The sequence below is a fragment of the Echinops telfairi genome, unplaced genomic scaffold, assembly GCF_000313985.2.
Source record: "Echinops telfairi isolate 266 unplaced genomic scaffold, ASM31398v2 ScPeMD7_23;HRSCAF=83, whole genome shotgun sequence".
Taxonomy (NCBI): domain Eukaryota; kingdom Metazoa; phylum Chordata; class Mammalia; order Afrosoricida; family Tenrecidae; genus Echinops; species Echinops telfairi.
Window position 1 is genome coordinate 15,863,989 of NW_022103920.1, and position 7,409 is coordinate 15,871,397.

The 7,409-nt window shown below is 46.5% G+C and overlaps 1 long non-coding RNA gene across 1 annotated transcript; it reads left to right on the forward strand.

Annotated features, from left to right (window-relative positions):
* The first annotated feature begins 6 nt into the window (after window positions 1-6).
* Window positions 7-808, forward strand: LOC123521540. Its single transcript, XR_006679964.1, has 2 exons — window positions 7-140; window positions 302-808. It is a non-coding gene; the product is annotated as an uncharacterized LOC123521540 (long non-coding RNA).
* The last annotated feature ends 6,601 nt before the right edge of the window (window positions 809-7,409 follow it).

Sequence of the window (7,409 nt, forward strand, 5' to 3'; positions counted from 1 at the left end):
CGGCTCCGGGGGAGCCCCGCGGCCCCTCACCTGGCCCCCCACACGGCGCCCCCAAGATCTGGAGGGCTCCGGAGCCACGGAAGCAGCTCTGTCGAGGACAGGCGGGCGCCCCGGAGGAGGGGCGCAGGCAGCCCAAAATGGTCGCTAATCGGGAGACCCTAGCCTTTCTCGTCGCCCCCGCCCGGGCCCCGGGAATTAAGACCCCGCGAAGGTGCCCCAACAAAGGCACAGGCGCTTCGCCCAGCTCTCGTCGGCGCTGCCCTGCCCAGCGCGTCCTCATCCCCTCTCTCTCTCTCTCCAGCGGCCCTCGCTGCCCTTGTTGCCCAGCCCGCCCAGCTATGGAAAACAAAAGTTGTGCAAAGCGGCGCCTTCGTGGATTCGCTCGGCGAGCAGTCAGAGAGGGTCCCGTCGGTCCCAGATATCGCCCTGGGCGCGCTGGGCATGCGGCTGTAGCAAGGGCATGCCCTGGCCCTGAGGGACCTCGTTGGACCCTGGACGGAGCCCCAGCCCTGGGGACGCTCAGGCAGGTGCCGCGTCCGGAGGGGGAGACGCTGCAAAAAAGGACCGGGAGTTCGTGTTGGCAGATGGCCGCCTTGTTTGAAACCGAGGCTAGGTGTGTATGTGTCACTGTATAAGCGTTTGTCATCTTGTGAACGGGGCTGTGCTACTCATTGGAATCACCATCTTGTAGGATCACCGCCCATTGGCAAAGGCTGTCATATCACGTCGAGCAGAAACTCAGCCCTCCTTCAGCAAGAACTTCTGTCTCCCCCTCTCACTGGTCACCACTAATAAACTTTGTTTCCGGGTTTTTTTGGGGGGTGCTATTCTAAATATTTTTTATTCGTGGAATCACTGTGTTTGGCCTTCTGTGTCTGACTTCTTTCAACATGATGTTTATGATAATTAATCAACGTCATAACATGTCAGCACTTCATTTCCGTTTTCAAGGTTGAGTAATATCCCATTAGGTGGCGTCCTGGGTTGAATTGTAGTCCCAGCACCACTATATACCTATACATCAAGCTGAGCTAGGATTCTCGGTGGTTTAGCAGTTAAGGTATCTCATGATGACATCACCACATCCACCCACCCACCCATGGGATCAACTCAAAACAGTTGTAATCCAATTAAGAAGGGGCCAAAAAGCTTTAGGTCACAACCTGGATCCTCTAAAGGGGAGTTGAACCTGGGGTGTGGGACTTAAAACTTTTTACCTCCCAAGAGATCCAAGAAGAGAGGGACCACAGGGGGTCCTGACTACCTGGAAGACAGAAAAGCCAGAAGCAGACCCCCTCTGGACATGGGGCTCCTACACTTGGAATCTTCTACATCCAGGGGAAGGCTGATGTCAAGACACATGTAAACATCCAAGGACTGTTGGGGCCCTTTCTCCAGAGCTGGCCGAAAGCCATCCCAGTCAGCACCCGAATTTAGACTTCAGCCTTCTAAACTGAGAGAATAAATGTGTTTGTTAAAGTCACCCACTTGAGGCATTTCTGTTAGAGTATCACTAGATCACTAAAACATAAACACAGACCATATTTTATTTATCAAAGCAGTTATTGATGGAGATGGGTTATTCTACCTTTTAGCTATCACAAATAATACTACAATAAATGTTATTGGTGTTCTAAAGTATGATCGGGATTTCCTGCTTCAGAGCGCCTGAACTGATTATTGACATCTTGGGCCTCAATGAGTCCTCCAGAATCTTGGATTGCTAGCCTAGAAACCTGCATTTTTAGCAAGCTACTTTCAGTGTCCACTGGTGACTCTTATCGCACCATACTTTTAATAACCATTGTATTAGGGAGTTGCTATCCCCAATCAAACAGCCTAAGAAAATTAGGAAACTTTGGTGTTTAAGAATAAACTCAATTTACTTAAAAATCACCTTACTCAAAATTCAGCAATGGAATGTCTCTCCAGCATTTTGTAAGCAAGGGAGTACTTTTCCTAAAGCCAGAAACCTAGCTTCCTTATTACGCCATAGTCCCTCTCACCCTTCAATCCCTCACATCCAATTAGAGCTTTCGAACTACAGTTTTCATCATTTCTTATCCTGGTACAGACTTCTGTTATATCCCATCAAGATACCACAAGCTAGTAGAATTAATTGTCCTCTCAAATCCATTCTCCACACACTGGCTTGAATGGCCTTTAAAAAAAGTAGATCATGCCATGGTCCTTCGTATGACTATAAGATCTCCCTGTGCTTAAAAGTCTAACAAGTTTAAGATGGCTTTGGGATCTCATCCCCTGCTGTCATCTCTCACCTCATCTGTCATCTATACTCCCCCTTCAGATTACACACCAAACTAGAATGCTCTGGGATCACACAGGACAGGAAGCTCTGCAGCCTCCTCAGCCCTTCGCCATGGGCCCTTCTCTGCCGGGAGCCCTCATAGTGTAGTGTCCCTCTCCTCGGAAATGCAAATTACGCTCAAGACAAACGAACCCTGCCTGTTCTGTGGCAAGCTCTCCCGCGAGGGTGATCTACGATTCTAGAATCAATCTTCTTAAAAGGGCAGAAAGAAACCATCCATCCGATTAGATGAGTGGAGACTGGGCTCCAGAAAAGTGATCATTTTTAATCACACGGGAGTCAGAAAGCGTAGACGGCACAATGCAGGAAGAAGACCCTGCAGGCGAAGCGGTGGGTAGTGACTGCATGACAAAATGGGATGACTTCAGAAGTCTTCAGCCTGATCATTACTGAAGGGGCCTCTGATGAAAAGGTACAATATGTATTAAGAAGCAAAGAGTAAATGCTCTGAGGAACCAGAATTGAAGGAATATGGGAAATTTCACAAAGAGGTGCGCCTTAACTTGACCTTGAAGGGTGGTATCTTAGGCCGAGTTCTCTGAAGGAGCAAACCCAGGGAGGCTTATATATGTACCTATGCAAAACCAACCCCAAGCACACTGCTATCGTATCCGTTCTGACTGATAGGGTTTCCAAGGCTGTCGTCCATCTTTTTGAAAGCAGACAGCCTTCTCTTTCTCCAGAGTAGCAGCTGGTGAATTTGAAGAGCTGACCTTGTGGTTAGCAGTCCAACTCTTAACCGCAGCACCACAAGCGTTCCTTATGTATATGAATCAAATAAAAAACCCACTGCCATTGAGCCCATTGAACTCCAAATGCACTCATGAACCCACCTCACATCAAAAAAACAAATGAGCAGCATCATCTTGATCTTTGATTTCACTTGACATGCTCTTTTTGGGCGAGGTGATGATGGCATCTTCCACTGGCTTGATTGATGTTTGCTTTCAGGGTCATAAGAATAGTATCACATCTGGGTCGCTTCAGAGCCTTTCCTTTAAAGCACAGCATGTTTCTACTCGACGATATTTTTCCTGGTCAGTCAGAATCCAAGGCACAAATTGTGCAGCGACCCTTCTCATTCCCAAATCTTCCGTTAACATTCACTGAACCAAGCTCCAAGATAGACCAGAGAACTTCCCCGTCTCTTCAGTGGTCCATCACTGCACAAGTGCATGAATTTTATCGACATTTTCATACGATTGGGAAGTTGACGGACATCCAGAACTAGGTTTTGTTATCAATCGACATTTCACCTTTATTACAATGAGAAAACCACTCGTACACTTGAGTTTTTCCCATAGCACTGTCCTTGTAAGCTGTGTTCAACATCACAATAGTTTCTGCGGCATTTTTCCCCGAGTAAGAAACAAAATTTCACAGTCGCACACTGTTCTCTTCTGTCAGCCGTCACAAAAAACAAGGCTCAAGCAAAACTGCTTTTATGAAAAAAATTCACTGTGACCAGAGAACCTTCTTAAGCATGTCACTGGGTGCACTAACAGGAAAAAATGCATACTAAGAAAGCTCTGCCCAGAGACTTTTACTATTTTTGGGGGAGGGGGGTACATCCTCGGATGTCCAAAATATGTAAGAAGAAGTCTTGCCATCCTTTCCTTTACGGAGCACTCTGTCTTTACTTTTTCCAATACAGATCAGAGTGTCCTTTTAGCAGTCCATGGTACTTTCAATAGTCTTGTCCAGCACCACAATTCAAATGCATCTATTCTTCGATAGCCTTCTTTATTCGTTGTCCAACTTTCACATCCACGTGATGCGAAGGAGAACATCATGGCTTGGGTCAGGCGCACTTTAGTCTTCAAAGTAACATCCTTGCTCTTCAACATCTAAAGAGGTCTTGTGCTGCAGATTACCCACTGCAATACATCTTTGATTTCTTGACTGTTGCTTCCATGAGCATTGATTGTATATCCAAGTAAGATAAAATTCTCAACAACTTCCACCTTTTTCCCATTTATCACGAAGTTACCTATTGGTCCAGTTGTGAGGATTTGGGTCTTCCTTACATTGAGTAGTAATCCGTACTGAAGGCTACAATCCTTGACCTTCATCTTCAAGTCCTCCTCACTTTCAGCAAGCAAGGTTAGGGCACCTGCGTACTGCAGGTTGTTGATAAGCCTTCCTCCAGTCCTGATGCCACACTCTTTTTCATATAATCCAGCTTCTCTGATGATTTGCTCAGCATATAGATTTAACAAGCATGGTGAGAGGATACAGCTGTGACTCACACCTTTCCTGATTTTAAACTATGCAGTATTCCTTGTTCTATTCATACAACTGCCTCTTGATCCATGTACAAGTTCCAAATGAGCACAATGAAGTGTTCCAGAATTCCCGTTCTTCTCAAGGCGATCCATCGTTTATTACGGTCCACACGGTCAAATGCCTTTGCATAGTCAACGAAACACAAGTAAACATCTTTCTGGTAGTCTCTGTTTTGAGTCCAGATCCATCTGATGTCAGCAATGATATCCCTTGTTCTATGTCCTCTTCTGAATGCAGCCTGAATGTCTGGCAGTTCCCTGCAACTATTGTTGGATGATCTTAAGCAAAATTTTACTTTTGATATCAATGATATCATTCTATAGTTTGAGCATTCTGGTGGGTCACCTTCCTTTGGAATGGGCACCAATCCAGATAGCTTCCAGTCAGTTGGCTGTCTTCCATATTTCGTGGCATGGGCGAGTGAGTGCTGCCAGTGCTTCTTCAGTTTTCTGAAACATTTCAGAAGGTATTCCATTGTTCTGACAATGTTCTGCTTCCTTTGTTGAGGCTTTCAGTATCTGAAAGTGCTTCAAAGCTCTGCGAAGGGGGGAGCCCAGCCCTTCTTGGTTGTCTGTTCTTAGCGCTGGAAGCCCCACTGACACCTGTTCACTTTGGGTGACCCTGCTGGCATTTGAAATATCAATGACATAGCTTCCGGCGTCACAGCAACCCACGAGCCACCACAGTACGACAAACTGACATCGAAGTGACGGAGGGGAGTAGATAGCCCTGTTTTGTTTTGTTTTTGTTTTTCAGTTTCTAAAATCTTAACTTCTACATTATAGTTCCTAACTACTATCCTTTTATTTATTTATTTATTTTTAACATTTTATTAGGGCTCATACAACTGTTATCCCAATCCATACACACATCAATTGTGTAAAGCGCATTTGTACATCGTTTCTCAAAACATTTTCTCTCCATTTAAACCCCCGACATTAGGTCCTCATTTTTCCCCTCCCTCCCCATTCCCCCCTCCCACATGAGCCCTTGATAGTTTATAAATGGGTATTTTGTCATATCTTGCCCTGTCCGACGTCTCCCTTCATCCACTTTTCGGTTGTCTGTCCCCCAGGGAGGAGGTCACACACAGTTCCATGTAATTGGTTCCCTCTTTCCTACCCATTCTCCCTTTTCCCTCCCTGTTTTGCCACTCACACCACTGGTCCTATAGGGCTCATCCGTCCTGGATTCCCTGATAGCCCTGTTTTTCTCCCATGGAGGGGCTGGCGGTGTCAAACTGCTAACCCTACAATTGGCCGTCCGATGCATAACCACTAAGCCGCCATACTCCCAAGGAAACTCTCTCTCAATTGATTGGCTACTCACAGCAGATCTCATCCTGGATATGATTACATTATATCAGATCTCATCATAGGGGATTACTGTCTTACCTGCCTAACTACTGAGAATCCTGGCCCAGTCAAGTCGACACAAACCTTAACTATCAGAGGAGGGCGACTGTCAGGAGCCGGGAGCAGACCGGTGAAGGGGAGAAAGGGGGTGGGGAGACTGAGCACCAGATAGAGATGGAAAGCCCCTCCGTGTGCTTGTACTTAAAGCAAGGCTGTACATCTCTGTTTGCGTAGCTGGCTTTCAGGCCTGTCTGACATGGCACTGCTCAGTGGGACAGACTCTCCCCTCAGCAATGGACAGGAGCCCATTTCCAGGAAGGTTTCAGCTGTGGAAGGTTGTCTTCTCTCCTCAAGGAAATCGGTGTGTCTCAGAGGCAGATGAGGAGACCGGATAAGGCAGGTTTTGGGGTCTACATTCTTAAGGACCCAGGGAGAAACTGCCTCCAGTCCCAGAGAGTAGCAGCCCTCTTCCTCCCCAGCTCTAGAGGCCAGGTTCCAGCACTGTAAGGGTTAAAGGGAACCTGCCACTATTGTAGCAACAATCAGGAGTCCTTGGGTGGGGTAAATAGGCCCAGCTGATAACAAAAAAAGTTGGGAGTTCTAGTCCATGCAGGAGCACCCTGCAAGAAAGGGCTGGCTAACTTGACCACAGAAAACCTACTGGGACACAGTTCTACTCTAAAATACATTCTGCATCTCCAGGAGTCAGAAGTGACTCATTAGCAACGAATTCCTGGTAGGAGAGTTTTGCACTTAGGGGAACATCAGGGCTGGTCTGGAAGGGGTTCGTATCCCTACAAAGAGCACTGGCTTCAGGGCTCCCACACCTGTGTGCTGTCAGGCATCACAGGCCTCCACTGGGCTAGGTCCATTATGACATGAGTTCTCAGGGCAGACTGCCTGGTCCAAGGCTACTTTCTAATGGTGTGACCTTGACAAGCTGTTTGACCTTGAGCTTCTGTTTCTTCACCCTTGAAGACGTTAACAGAGATAATATGCCCAAAGGACTCAGGACAGACCTGACATCCAGGAAGCACACAGTAAGGGCTGGGTATTATTAGCTATTCCCAATTCCCATTAATCATGTAAATTGCTTGGTACAAAATACAGGTATGATAGATGTGGCTGCTGGGGTCATGATGATGATGATGATGAATCACTGTTCCTGAGCACATGAAAATACCACTGGGGACTCCCCTAAAAGTTGGGAAGGGCATTCAAGGGCTACAGAAACGGGATTTGTGGAAGGAAGCAGTGGGTGACAAGGAGACCACAGTGAGTTTGCGTATGTTCAAGGAGGATTGGGCATAATGGAAAAGGCAAATTAATTAATCCACTAATCTCACCTAATTGAAAAGCTAGGACATCCTTAACAATCATTTTCTTTCTTTTTTAATAAATAAATTGTTTTATTGGAGGCTCTTTCAGCTCTTTTTTTT